The sequence below is a fragment of the Protopterus annectens genome, chromosome 8.part0 (genome assembly GCF_019279795.1).
Source record: "Protopterus annectens isolate FY-2018-M chromosome 8.part0, PAN1.0, whole genome shotgun sequence".
NCBI lineage: Eukaryota > Metazoa > Chordata > Ceratodontiformes > Protopteridae > Protopterus > Protopterus annectens.
Genome location: NC_056741.1, coordinates 880,190,883 through 880,205,736, shown reverse-complemented (window position 1 = coordinate 880,205,736; position 14,854 = coordinate 880,190,883). Strand labels below are relative to the sequence as shown.

The 14,854-nt window shown below is 40.7% G+C and overlaps 1 protein-coding gene across 6 annotated transcripts in view; it reads left to right on the top strand.

Moving 5' to 3' along the window:
- The window catches only part of CCDC120 (coiled-coil domain containing 120), a 1,397,471-nt gene that overhangs the window by 478,759 nt on the left and 903,858 nt on the right, over window positions 1–14,854 (top strand). The window lies entirely within an intron of this gene.

Genomic DNA, 14,854 nt, shown 5'->3' with positions numbered 1-14,854 from the left:
ATAAACAAATAATGTCTGTTTTGAAACACTGCCGGCGGGTAAGAAGTGGGGAGAGAGGCATCAGGGAGCACAGGAAAATTATAGCACATCACAAATTTAGGGTATGGAACCTCATCTGAGGTGTTCTCAGTAGACAGTAAGTTTAAAGGCAAAATGTAGCAATGTCTAGAATGTGATGCATCAGGTAATGTATGAAAGTAATGAGGTATGGCAAATGTGTAACTCAGTGTATGGTCCCCCTCATCTATGAGGAAGTATATAGCTATGTCCTGCTAAAACATTTTTACTGATAAAGAGTGGTCATTTTTTAAGTGGCTGTACGCTCTCTGCACAAGTGGTTCAGAGTGAGTTAAGATCTGTCTGGTTTTAGCTATAAATTTGATTTGTATTGTCAAGGTTTAGAAATGTTCAAAAGCTGTTTTACTGTAACATCTATCTGGTTGAACAACTTTCTCAGAATAATTCGGTTTGCAAGCGTAGACTGTAGTTATCAAACCTCTAACTACAAGGATGATGTTTATTATGAAGCATAGACCTTGTTAGTCAAGCAGTGCTGTCACCTGTCTTCATGTTATTAAATGCTCTTTAGAAAACAAAGCTCAATGGCATTCACTTTTATAGGGTGACCCCCACTTCAGCTCATTTTTGATGGGTATTACAAAGAAGGGAACATTTTTTCACTTAAAATGCAGAATAAGAGTAAAATGTTTGATGTACTGGTAGAACTAAAGTTACTGATAAAATGCATTTAGTATTGAGAAAAGTCAAACAAATATAAATAGAATAAGTTCTGTGTCCATCTATGCACCTCTGTCTAGTAATAACCATTAGACACGTGCCTATTTCAGAGGTGATCTCCATCCTCTCATCTTGTCATGTGACTTGCTAACACACTGAGCAGGTGCAGTTGTGGAACTTAAGCCAAGGTCAGCAAAGTGTAATCTGTTTGCAGCTCCTTGTTTTCACTTGTTGCTGTCAATAAGCTGCAGTAATAGTTGCAGTCATCATTATGTCTGTGACCTGATAAGGGTTTATGACATTCCTGTCACATACAAATGTAAAACATTTGTACCGTGACTTTAATTCCAGGGTGTGTCTGCTGCTTTGCAGGAAGCTCTGTCGACTGCCCTGCCTGAGATAATTTTTCCACACACACACACACACACACACACACACACACACACCTTAATTTATCGCATGGATACTGCAGGCCACTAAAAAAGAAACAAGCATACTTACAACTGGTCTACTTAGTTTGTTTATGAAGGTGTGAGTTGAGATTGTCTGCTGCTGGAGAAAAGATGCTGAAGGTCACAGCTCTGCGTACCTCCAGATTATGCAGCTGCCCTGGCAGACTGTTGTGTGCCATGAGGTGAAAAAGCAAAAGGCTATAATCGCAATGGCCTTGAATGACGTGCTGGGACATCTGCTGGAAGATTCAGTTATGGTGGGGGAGGCAGGAACAGGGGAGCCACAGCAAGATCGAAGAGACTGCATGTGAAAAGCTTAGTATAGTAAACCTGGAGTACATTCTCATTTTGGACTCAAATATTTGCGTATGAGTAGAAAAAATAGACATAAAAAGGGATTTCTGCCTGTTTGGGTACAATGTGTTCACAGATGCTGTGCCACCACAAATTGCTACACACTGTCTTGTTTTAAAAATGTCTTGTTTTCTTCTCTCAGCTATGGTTCCATTTGTCTAAATCTCTGTTCATTCATTCTTAAGTTGTGCTTTAAAGGTTACTGATTCATTTTATACTGATGTAGGTGCACGTTCTGTACAATAGTTTACCTTCCTTTGTAAGATGTTAAAAAATATAATCCCAAGAAGCATGGTTGAGTTTGCTGCAAACTTTCTCATATAAGGGAGGTTCAGCAAACACGCCATGCAATAACTCAGAATTGGCTGCAGGCTAATTTGCAAATAGGTTGCCTTGTGTTTGCTACTCGGTGAACTCCCTCAATGTAGATTCTTATTTCTGTATGATGGCACTCTTTGCTGTTCCGTGAACTCCCTCAGTGTAGGTCCTTATTACTGCATAGTACTATTTGCTACTTGGAACTCCCTCAGTGTAGGTCCTTATTACTGCATAATACTATTTGCTACTTGGTGAACTCCCTCAGTGTAGGTCCTTATTACTGCATAATAATTGCTGCTCAATGAACTCCCTCAGTGTAGGTCCTTATTACTGCATAGTACTATTTGCTACTCAGTGAACTCCCTCAGTGTAGGTTCTTATTACTGAATAATGTTGTTTGCTACTCAGTAAACTCCTTCAGTGTTGGTCCTTATTTTTCTGCATAATGATGTTTGCTACTCTGTGAACTCCCTCAGTGTTGGTCCTTATGCTGTTTGCTACTCTGTGAACTCACTCAGTGGAGGTCCTTATTACTGCATAATACTATTTGCTACTTGGTGAACTCCCTCAGTGTAGGTCCTTATTACTGCATAATAATAATTGCTACTCAGTAAACTCCTTCAGTGTTGGTCCTTATTTCTGCATAATGCTGTTTGCTACTCTGTGAACTCCCTCAGTGTTGGTCCTTATGCTGTTTGCTACTCTGTGAACTCCCTCAGTGGAGGTCCTTATTACTGCATAATACTATTTGCTACTTGGTGAACTCCCTCAGTGTAGGTCCTTATTACTGCATAATAATATTTGCTACTCAGTGAACTCCATCATTGTAGGTTCTTATTACTGAATAATGCTGTTTGCTACTCAGTAAACTCCTTCAGTGTTGGTCCTTATTTCTGCATAATGCCATTTGCTACTCTGTGAACTACCTCAGTGGAGGTCCTTATTTTTGTATGACACTGTCTGCTACTTGGTGAACTCCTTCGGTGTAGGTCTTTATTTCTCCATAATGTTGTTTGCTATTCCCTGCACTCCGTCAGTGTAGGTCCTTATTTCTGCATGACACTGCTTGCTGCTCTGTGAATTCCCTCAGTGCAGGTCCTTGTTTCTGCATGACACCGTATATATATATATATATATATATATATATATATATATATATGTGTATATATATATATAATATATACACACACACACACACACACACACACACACACACACACACACACACACACACACAGTGTGAAAGGGCTTGAAGTTAATTGCCTTTGTCCTCTGAACAGAATGTTGTGGCTCTTGAACCCCTATGCTTCTTTTCATGTTTGCAGTTATACTGTGGTCCTTACTTGTTTCTTTGTCCCCACAATGCCAGTGGTTGAATCATTGTCTACCTGCTTATTAATTGTCATAAACAAACAAAATGTATCCCTTTTCTTACAAACTGTTTTAGACAGTAACAGCAGCAGTAACAGTAAAAAAAAAAACAAAAAACAGGAGGAGGAATACATGATTTGAGCTGTCAAAAACTGTAAAAGCTAGGAAGGATATGCATGAGTACATAGTGCCACGTGGCAAACACAGCACTTGAAGTGCCACCCATTTCCACATGAAGTAAAAGAAACATTGATGATCCCTTTCTCACTTATGGTAGCTTATGCATGTTCTACGTGTTCTGCTTCAGCATTTGCTGCACCTTCCCTTTCTTTTTCTGGAACTTTTAATGTGGCTGTCCAGTGTACTCTTCCATATTTTTCTGGGTTTGCCTCCACCATTACTACTACTGGAAGCCTGTTTTGTGTGTCGACCTTATTTGTAAAGAGCTACTTCCTCAAATTGTCTTTTACCACCCATTCCAGCCTCCGTCATGGCTTCTTTGAGTAAAGGATAATTGGCTGCAGCACTGGTGTAAAGGCAGACTTCAGGGACTGTTCTCCTTCCCTGTGGTGAAATGGAGTTGGCAGCATGTACCTAATTGACCAACGTTATTGGAGGTAGAGCACTCACAGCAAGAATGTACAGGCAGCCTCCAACCAGCATGTGTAATTCAAGGATGGGATACTGCATTGCCCATTAGGAAGAAGTAGGGTCATGTAAGGGAGACCAACCTTCCTGCAACCAGCAGGATGATTCCTACCATCATTGTCCCTTCTATCTTATTAAAACAAATATGGGGGGGCAGGGCTGGTGATCTCATAGTTAGTGCAGGAATTAAAAATAATGGTTAAAAAGAGGTTAGACATATGCTGTAATAAACCAAGCAAACACAACACGCCAAGGACCAAGCCAAGATATCCAGCTTCGTCTTGGCATATTTTGTTTGTTTGGTTTGTTGGTTGGGTTACATGCCTTACAACCTCCTGTTTTGGGTTATATGCTGTAATAAAAAAATGCATAACCAATAATTTAGCTGAAAAGTTTGACATTTTTCATCTTTCCTCACACAAGACTGAAAAATCAGAATACCATCTTAGAAAGGTGCACTAGCTGTGGATGAGGAAAAGTAGGCAGACAGAAGAGTGACCAGGTAAGATATGGAGATGAAACACAGGGACAGGTTGGGCTACCTTCCATGGTGTCAGGTGTTTCTTTTAGTGTTGTTGCCAGAATGTTATCTCAACTAGGGTGGTGTCATGGGGCTTGAGGCTGGCAAATGTGTCTGTCTCTGTCTCTTAAATGTGGGTCTAGTAGCTTCAAGTTATTTACAGGTGTTTTAGTCTCACTTCAGAGAAAGTAATGCCGATTGTTGTAGTGCAGACTAGTGGAGATCCCAAACGTGGCTCTTGTGACAGATGGCAGAATACATCAGTATAGTATTTGATCTAGTTCAGCGTCTGGATCACTGGATCACATTTATTTGCACAGGGGCATCCCTGTGGACATATTATCTACACTCCAGCAAGGCATTGGACAACATGCCTCATAGGATGTTGACAGCAAAATTAAAATTTTGAAGGGAATGTAGTATCATGATACATTTAGGAACTAGACGTGTATGCATTGGAAGAGAGAGAGAGTAAATTGTGATTTGGATGCACTACATTGTTTAGGAGCAAGTCTGGGGTAGAGTTGAAAAGCAGAGGGAGGGAGAGCATGAATAGCAGCTGCAGTAGCAATCTTTAAGGGTAGACTTAAAATGCCACGTCAGTAAGATGGTGGTAGGCCTTTACAATGTGTTGCCTGTGGCAGTAGTACAGTGTAAGTCGTCAGAAGCATTCAGAACTGTTGAGGACAAAGCAAGGTAAAGTCATAATTAGGATGGGGTGGGGTAAGGATGGGAGTCTGCTACAGCAGTATGATCGACTCACTTGGACATGGATCTGATTACACTGGCATTTTTGTACTTTTATCATTTGCTTATTGGTCTATGGGTCATCTTACTAGTTTTTATTTAACTATTCTAGTAGTTAAGTAAATGTATTTAAATGGGATACATTTATAATGCTGAAGGGCCAAACTGCATTGTAATGAACATGTAACATCAAAACTACACATGCCAAAGAGCTCAGCAGGCATTCTGTGCAGGGGGCAAGCCCTCCTTCACCCCGATACTGAATAGATATACCATCAATGACATTGCACTACAGTGGGGAAAGGGAAAAGAAAGATCCCTGCTATATCTCATTGAATTATTGTTTTCAATATTATAAATGTATTCCATTTGAACTAAACAAAGAGAAATTAAAACTTAAAAAATGTTGTTTTGTATTGTTTTTTTCACCTTTTATACATGTGAGAATGCACACTGAGCCTATTGTATTGGAAGGTGGCTCTTCCCAGATCTTCTCTTAAAATGGATTATATCCAGTAGGGACATCCTGGAAAACACAGCATAATAATAAGAGGTAATCCATCACTTTAACATGGAATACAAAAGTACATACAGTATTTTTATCTTAGGTTATCTTCTTAATGCCTTAGATGATGCCAACTGCCGCATTTAACTCTTCATCATCAGTTTTGCAGAGTTGATGAAATTGTTGATTCATTGAAAAACTCATCAGCTTAAATGTTAACCCATATATCACAAGATGGGTTGCAAACTGGCTGAGTGACAGAACCCACAGGGTCAGAGTTGCTGGCGCCATGTCAGACTCAAAGCCTGTCACAAGTGGTGTACCACAGGGCTCAGTCCTGGGCCCACTCTTGTTTGGCATCTACTTTTCCGAAGTACAAGCAAACACAGGAGGGTTATGGCTGACAAAGTTTGCAGATGACTGCAAACTGGGCGCCATAGTAGAAAACACATCTGACACAGATATCCTTCAGAAGGGTCTCACAGAAACGGATAACTGGTGCCAGAGCCATGGCCTAAAGTTAAATGCCAAAAATGCATAGTCATACCCTTCGGGAAAAACAAGGTTACCCCTAGCTACCAAATAGGTGGCAATCCACTGAGCACAGAAGAAGTTATCAGGGACCTGGGGACCCAGGTTGATAGTAGTCTGTCATTCGACACCCATGTAGCTAAAGTAGTTAGGAAGACCTTCCACATTGCCCACCTTATCATGAAGGGATTCTCATCTAGATCAAGGGAGGTCATAGTCTCCTATACTCATCACTCATCAGACCAATGATTGAGTACAATGCCCCATTCGAATGTATCTGACCCGACACTTGCAGCAGCTGGAGAGGCCACAAAAGTTCCTCACCAAAAGGATAAAGGGTCTCAAACATCTGTCCTATGCTGCCCGACTGAAAGAACTCCAGCTCTATTCAGTCGCACGCTTGCTCAGAGGTGACCTTTGCCTAACATACAAGGCCATGTCAAACCCAGATTTGATGAATATGCTTCACCTCAACAAATCTAGATCCGTCAGAGCCACAAGGGCGGGAGACTTAAACCTCGGCACGGCTATTAATAGGACGTGCTGGAGGGATAGATTCATCACCCAAAGACTCCCTATGCTGTGGAATAAAATCCCGGTATATGTGAGGCAGAGCACCTCGCTGGCCTTGTTCAAGAGAAATCTTGACCAATGGATGGGAGATCGCAGATATACCCCAGGGATTACCTCAGTGTCACTGCTCGACAGAGGCACAGCAAAGTAATGGGTATAGCTCCCCATACTAAAGGGGTGGTGTAAGCCACAAAACTATGGGCTAGGCTTGTAAATGCCCTCGGGCAGATAGCCTAGTATGAACCTATGAACCTATGAACCTATGATGCTGTTTCAGTATAGCCGTTTCTGAACTCCTGGATAACAGTGAATGAAACAACTCTGTGTATGTGTATTATGGGGCCATATGTGCAAACTTTTATAACATATCCATGGTTGATGTGCCCTGTGGTGAAAAGATGTCCAGCTATGTAGTACCATAACTGGTAAAAACCTGAAGGGCAGCATGTTATGCATGCTGTTTGCATTTCACAGGTGCTGCTAATGAGCATCCTTATTATTTTGCCCAGACAAAATGTTTAAATAGAGGTAGAGTGCAGGAAAAATAGAAATCTTATTGGGGGTGGGTGTGTTGAGTCTGGTTGGGTTGAATTAGCAGGTAACATTAGGAGTAATACATTTTTGCTACAGAACAGTAAGATGGGAGTTTCATGGTATCCCTTGAATGTAAGGAAGTACATTTTTACAGAAGATGCCAAAGAGGCTAATGCTATAGATTGTTTTCATTCCGAGGTGTACTTGCTATGGGAGAAAAAAAATTCTCAGCAGTTTGGAAGATATACCTCTCAAATGACCCTGATTTTGCAGAACATCCTGGATTTTGCCTCAGTTTTTGCCCCGTCCCTTTTTGAATTTCTGGTAAACCACTAAGGATTAAAGTTAGCCAGTAATGCCAGACTTTAGAATTTCATGCTTCTTATTGTTCAGAAAATGCATGCAGATTTAAAGCTTGTTGTTCTGGTAACTTCTAAGTTAATTAGAGTAATTAAAAATCGTTCGATATTTTATGCCACTGCAATTAGTTTTGGCTTTATCCCAGATTCTAGAGCAAAGATATTAAGAGCTATGCGAGAAGAGAAGTGTTTTAATTACTTGTGTGCACACACACGCACACACACGCACACACACACACACACACTTGTCAATAAATATGAAATACAAAAACACTTTTAATGAGAGAAGCCTTAAGACATCACTAAAGAGCAGAATGCAGGCACTGGAAACTATCCCAAACAGGAAAATGCTCCTGTAAATTGTTTTTTTTCGCCATCAGCATCCAGCCTTCTCATTTGGTAGAGCCATTAGAGCTACCAGAGATAGAAAATATAAAAGGTGACTAAATGTGTACAAAAATAGAAAATAAAGTAACAGGAAGAGGCTAAGCAAGGAAGGATGGTAATGACGCAAGGAATAGTTGAGAAATAATGGCAGTAGAGAAAGGTGGAGATGGAGGGTTTACCAAAAACGATGAGGAGATCGACTGAGCGTCTGGTGCGTTTATATTACAAGATCCCAGTCTGTTAGATTCCATGGACTTAGGCATTTAATTTCTAACTTTTATTTTGTTGCACTAATTAGCCCCACTGGGCCTACATTTCTTAGGGAAACTTGGTGATATTTATAAAAGCTGTGACTAATTTGACCAACACGTAGGAGAAATTCCTTTTCTTGTTGATACGTGCCATGGGTTCTTTAACATCCACCAACTCAGACAGCTGAGATGTTGGTTTAGAAACTTTATTTGGATTAGGGTTTCCTGGTGTGATAAAGTCTGTAAGATAAAAGCACTAATCCAAATAAAGCGTCTTTCAAATGAACTGACTCAGGGTAACATATTTTGAAGATTTGAAGGGATTTAATAGAATAAGTTTGGAATTTCTGGATAGAAGCCAAGGTTCACTGTTCTTCATGAGCCACAGCCTGCTGTCGAGCTTCTCCCTTTAGCATTTGACACAATAGTGACTGAGATGTAACAGAAGAATGGAGATGAGGCTACAGAAGGTTATCCTCATTCTGTTGGGAAACTGTGATAAATAATAAGGAAGTGTGGCAGAAAATGAGAACAGTAGATGAGTTTTGGGACTGCATTAAGAGAGGAATGAGGAAGGGGCCAAACCTGCATCAGAAGAAGAAGACTGCAAAGAGGAAATAGCCTGCCTAGCTAGAAAAAGATATAAAGCATTTTAGCGATAAGGTGTGAAAAGTGGTATAAGAAAAAAGTTATCTAATGATGCCGCAAAATGCAACAAAGTTTATCCAGCAGGCCAGGGTAAACCTGGAGAAGGGGATGGCAATGCATTTGAGCTGTGGACATTTTTTTTATATAGATTAGATTGGGAAGGGAAGTTTAGAGTGCTCTATATCAGGTATAATGAACAGAGATCCTCCCCTCTGCTCCATGATTGCACATAACTGTAAGTAGAGTAGATACTGTTTGAGAACAAGTACAGAGATGAATTGAGGATGATTGAAAAAAAACTGGAGTACTCAGGAGAGACTAGACAGAAAGTCCAGATGAGTTACCTCCCAGGGTGATGTTTGGTGAACCCCTTACAGTACTGTTTATAATATGTCATCATTAACTGAAGTAAACACTGCAGGCCTGAAAGATCAGTCATTGTGCTTCTCCTTGCATAAAGATGGATCTTATTTCTAAGGAAAGTCATGGAAAAGATCCAGGAAGGATGCTAGGCTGGTGGAGCTCATAAATATTTGTACTGTGGCTGTTGTCAGAGAAATATGACTTACTTCACGCAGCAGAAATCTTAACAGCCTAGTTCAATCTGGCTCTGTGACAAGGTCACTGATAAAGTAGACAAGATGATCCTTTTGCATGTGATATATTTTGGGTCAGAATGTTTTTTGAAACTGTGCCTCTTAACGGGTTTGTGGATGGACAAATTAAGTAGTATGGCAGTGTGGCCCAGAGTGGAGGGCAGATTAGAAATTATTGATCTGACTGGATGCATAGGGCAGTTGTTTGGTGAAAACTTTCAGGAGAAGCATTAGTGAAACAGTGGAGTAGAATCGACATTTATGTATAAGGAGAAAGACGAGAACAGGTATTCAGTGCTTAAAAAAAAAGGAAGAAAGAAAAAGAAAAAAAAGGTGTTTGGCCGCAGAGGCACACTCAACATACAGTTCTCTGCTATGAGCACACAGACCTGAATGTTTTGGCTGCTAACAAAGGCTGTTTTACAAACACTGATACGTGCCAGAATTAGAAGGTACAAGAACAGCATCCCTCACCCCACCCTAGATTTGGAAATATCCTTATCTTATACTCGGTGCTGTTTTTTAGTTTGTAAAAATTCATATTACTTTAAAGTACTTTAGTGTGTTGAGGAGGAAGTTGGTTCTTTGCATGTTTATTTGCCATCCCAGTTTGTACCCTTCTAGCAGAAATCGATGCTTTGACAACAGTTATAACTTACCAAAGCTTTATATATTGGGAAATCAACTCAATGTATACAGGGTAAGTTGTTAGTAACACCGAGGTTCAAATCTGAGAACTCAACACTTAACAGTTTTACTCTTGCTAATCTGCTAGGTATCTATTTTGTTTGATTTGTATTTGTATTTTATTGCTGTCTTTGAATGTGTTCCAAGTCATTTTCTAAGTCAAGGTACATGCATTTAAGTTTCTGTTAACAACATAGACATATAAATAATTGAGGCACATGGAGACCCTCACATGGCCTATTAGCCCCTTCCAGGAGCTGCATTAAGCCTCTTGTGCAACATCCTTTCTCTACACTCTCATTCCCTCACTTCTTTGCTGTTCCTTTTGGTGTCTTAAAACCATTTGCTCATTCACACTGTACCTCTGCATCAGAAAATACACTACAATGCACTACCACCTTCTCAACGAAGTAGCACTGCCTCAAGTCTCACTTTAAATGTACACTCTTGTAGTTGTTAGCTATATTTTCTTAGCCCCGCCTCTGTTCTTTCTCTGCAAATTTCCCCCTTCCATTAGGCCCTAAATCAGTACAGTGCATTCAGACCATACCCCATATCCTTGAGGCTTTTCAGACTCAGAGGAGAATAATGCAAGAGGCCTGTAAAACTTCTTAAAAGTTAAAATTAAGTTCAGTAGAATGTAAAGTTTAGCTAACCTTTGTTTCCTTGCCCATTTTCTTTTACATTTTATTCCTCTTCTTCTGTCTCTCAATATAAATAATTTTCAGAAGCATTGGCAGTTTACATTTGTAGCATTCACTGTTTAACAAAAACCCATGTATACAAATTCATAGGTGAATACCAGGCTAAATGCCCTAAAGGGCCATTTTCAGCCTAGCCAGTAACCTGAAGTCAGAATCAAGCCCTGTACCTTGTGTCTATGAGGTGAAGAGCTAAACAATTATGCCAAACCTACCTCTAAAATAGTGCCCCATTCCCATACTGGGAGTCTGACCCGGGCCGCCTAGGTGAAAACCAGGAATCCTAACTGCTAGACCACATGGGATATCTCATTCATGCTTTTTACTAATTTTGAGTCTGTCGTCCTCTCCCTCCAAGAAACTAACAATTTGTGCATTATTTTATCTGGCCGTACTAGAAACAAGAATATTCAAACATTTATGCCATCTGTATTGGTTCTTGTCACACAGCACAAAGTATTTGCACAACATAATGCTTATGTTGCTTCTAGTCTTACATAAGATCATGTATTGTGAGATCAGGGCACTGTATTACATTATTTTTTTGCTTAAGGACAGTAAGGGACAGAAAATGATGATGAGTCTGTTATGTAAAGCTGTGGAACACATCATCATGAACCTAATAAACAAGGATATAGGATATAGGGAATCTCCAAACTCTGGATCCCACGCAGTTTGTTTTTGTGAAGGGTAGAGCATGCCTGCTCAACTTGGTCAACTTCTTTGAGTCAGTCACCAGAGCTGTGGATGAAGGCAAGGTGGTTTATACAGCCTACCTTGATCTGGCCAAGGCCTTTGATACCATTCCCTACTCAGGAATCATAGACAAACTCACTAAGCTAGGCATCAATCCCTATATCACTAGGTGGGTTGCAAAATGGCTCACAGGTAGAACCCACAGTGTGAAAGTAGCTGACTCTAAGTCAGACTGCCGACCAGTCACGAGTGGAGTCCAACAGGGTTTGGTCCTGGGTCCTGTCCTGTTTGGTATCTACTTCATGTTGGCCTGGACTTCAGAGAAGGGACTCTGGCTGACAAAGTTTACAGACAATTGCAATTTGGGAGCTATTATTAGCTCCCCAAGTGATGACATCCTACAGAAAGGCCTCACTGAGACCAGTGACTGGTGTCAGAACCATGGCCTTAAGCTCAATGCCAGAAAATGTGTAGTCATCCCCTTTGAGAAAAACCCGTATCCCATGAATTACCACATCGATGATAGTCCACTGAACACGGAATGTGTTATGAGATCTGGGAACACAGGTTGACAGCAACCTCTCTTTTGACCACCACATTGACACTGTGGTCAGAAAGTCCTTCTAGGTGGCACATCTCATTGCTAAGGGTTTTGCATCCAGGAAGAAAGAGGTCATTGTCTCCCCTCTACTCTTCCCTCATTAGGCCAGTCATAGAGTACAATGCCCCATTTGGCATGTACCTCACTAAACACCTGCAACAACTGGAGAGACAGAAAAAGTACCTCACAAAGAGGATCCTAGGCCTTAAACATTTGTCCTATATGGACGGACTAAAAAAACACCAGCTATTCTCTGTCTCATACTGCCTACTTAGAGGCGATCTCTGCTGGACTTACAAAGCCATGTCTGACCCAGCTATGTTAGAAATGTTACATCTGAAAAAAATCCCAATCTCTGTACCACACACTCCAGAGACCTCAACCTCATTACCACAATCAACAGAACATGCTGGAGGGACAGGTTCATAACCCAGAGGCTTGTTACGTGAGAATGGTGGCGTGACCAAAAGAAAGCCAGGGTTTGATATACTATAGATTTAAGTTCATGGTGACAAGGCACTTGAGGGAAGGCAAAATGGATGTCACATTGTGTGCCACTTTGCTGAAAAACCCAAAATGATGCCACAACAACTGCCCCTATTATCCTATTTTGGATTTGAATAAGTCATAAAATTCTATGGTGAAAAATGAGAAGGGATTGCTAATTATGCTCATTTTATTTCAAGTTCTGGTATAATCACTTCACTTTCCTTCCACATTTCCAAGGTGATGGTAACAGTAACAGCAGTCTCCGAAAGGTGCATCAAACTTGCCTTTTCCCCATCACAAATCTGTGCTGGACGTGAGGGATTCCCAAGTATAACCATCCCAGCTAAGAGATTTGATCCTTTGAACATGTCCTAGGTGTGGTCCTAGGCTTCCTCCCAATACACTGTGTCCAGAGTCACTTCCAATAGGTGCCACAACAGGGGGACATCTTTATAGCATAACAAAGCCATCTCACTCAGTTTTTCATGATAATGAATGAGCTTCAACTCAACAACAAGATCACACGGATCAGCAGGCTTCTTTTCTCCATCACACAGAGAGGATCCTTTGTGGAAAAACCTCATTTTAGCCAGTGTTATTCTTTACTTCATTGTTAACAGCTGATGACCATGGATGGGCTAAAGTGTAAACTGATAGGTAAACATGAAAAACAATAGCAACTGCTGCTGTTGCTTCCCCACCATAGATTCAGTGATCAGCCATGACAGTTCAGCAGCTGTCTTCCCCTTACCTGATGCTGAGCTAAGGTGTTTAATCTCCTTCACTAAGGGCATGTGTTCCCTTTTCCACCCTCACTTTCATGTAACAAAAGCATTGCAGTCTTTTCAAGAGCACCAGGGCCTTTAGGCAATCATGCATTTATATGAATGAAAACAAACCATGTTGGCATAATCTTAGTGGCAAGCATTGCACATCACAAACCAGGTTGATATAATTTTAGTTGCAAGCATTATACATCACTTATAATCTACCCAATCACTGTCAGTCAAATATTACATTGCTTGAAGTCCTGCCTTCATTTAAACATCATTCCTCCCTGTATGTATTGTTCCCACAATTCCCATTTTTCCTGTGTAATGTGCTCCTACAATTTTCTAAAGATCCCAATTCCAGTTGTTTTATTTCAGTTTCTGTATTTACTGCTTCTAGTACAGTTAGTTTAGACTTTGATTTCCATTTTGTAGTAATTGCTTTTTGGGCAGCCACCATAATTAGACTCAGCAAGGCCTTACATTGTCTAGGCAATTCTGATTCTGCATCATAGTTCAGAAAAGTCATTTCCCCTTGATACACCAATTTGCTTACCTAGTATCTCTGATAGAGTAGTCTGGAGGAATGAGTTGGCAGTCTTTAGAGACACTGATTTTGATCTGGCTGCAGTTCAAAGCAGACATATAGATCCATATATGCTGAGCCAGTTAAATGTAACCCTCCTAAACCCCAAAAACCTCCTAGATGAAGTACACATAACAAGTACCCTCAGCAGCCCCAAATGCACTCTTTTATAACAACACCCACATCAACACATAGAGCCATATCTCATGGAGCCTGTACCTCTAAGCCCATAAGGAAAGCCATCACACAATCCAACATTCTGGTCATTGGAGACTCCATAGTGAAGACACACTGATGTCCCTCACACCAGGCTGAGTAAGGAGAAAGTCACGGCTAATTGCTTATCAGGGGCTAGGATCTGCCACATTACAGATGCAGTCAGGTCACTGGACCACAAGTACCAGTATGACATAGTCCATGTGGGAGTAAAATGACCTAAGACGTACCTCCCTAGACTATATGAAGAGAGAAATCATGGAGCTATCGGAATATGTGTCTCAGGCTGGTATGAGCCTAGCATTGAGCAACATTTTACCTTCTCCAAGGATGATGCCGCAATATGAACAAAAGATGAGTAACTTTAATAATTGGCATAGTTTCTGGTGTCATTCTAAGGGGATGGAATATTTGTCAGCATGGAAGAGATGGTCAGTAGACCACATTGCTTTGCCAGGGATAGTCTGCACCTCTCCTCACTGTAGGCTTTCGAATATTAGCTAAAACATTGGCTTCGCTCATAATGCCTTTTGTAGGCAATGCAAAATGGAAAGTACTTCCAATGTAGCAAATCAA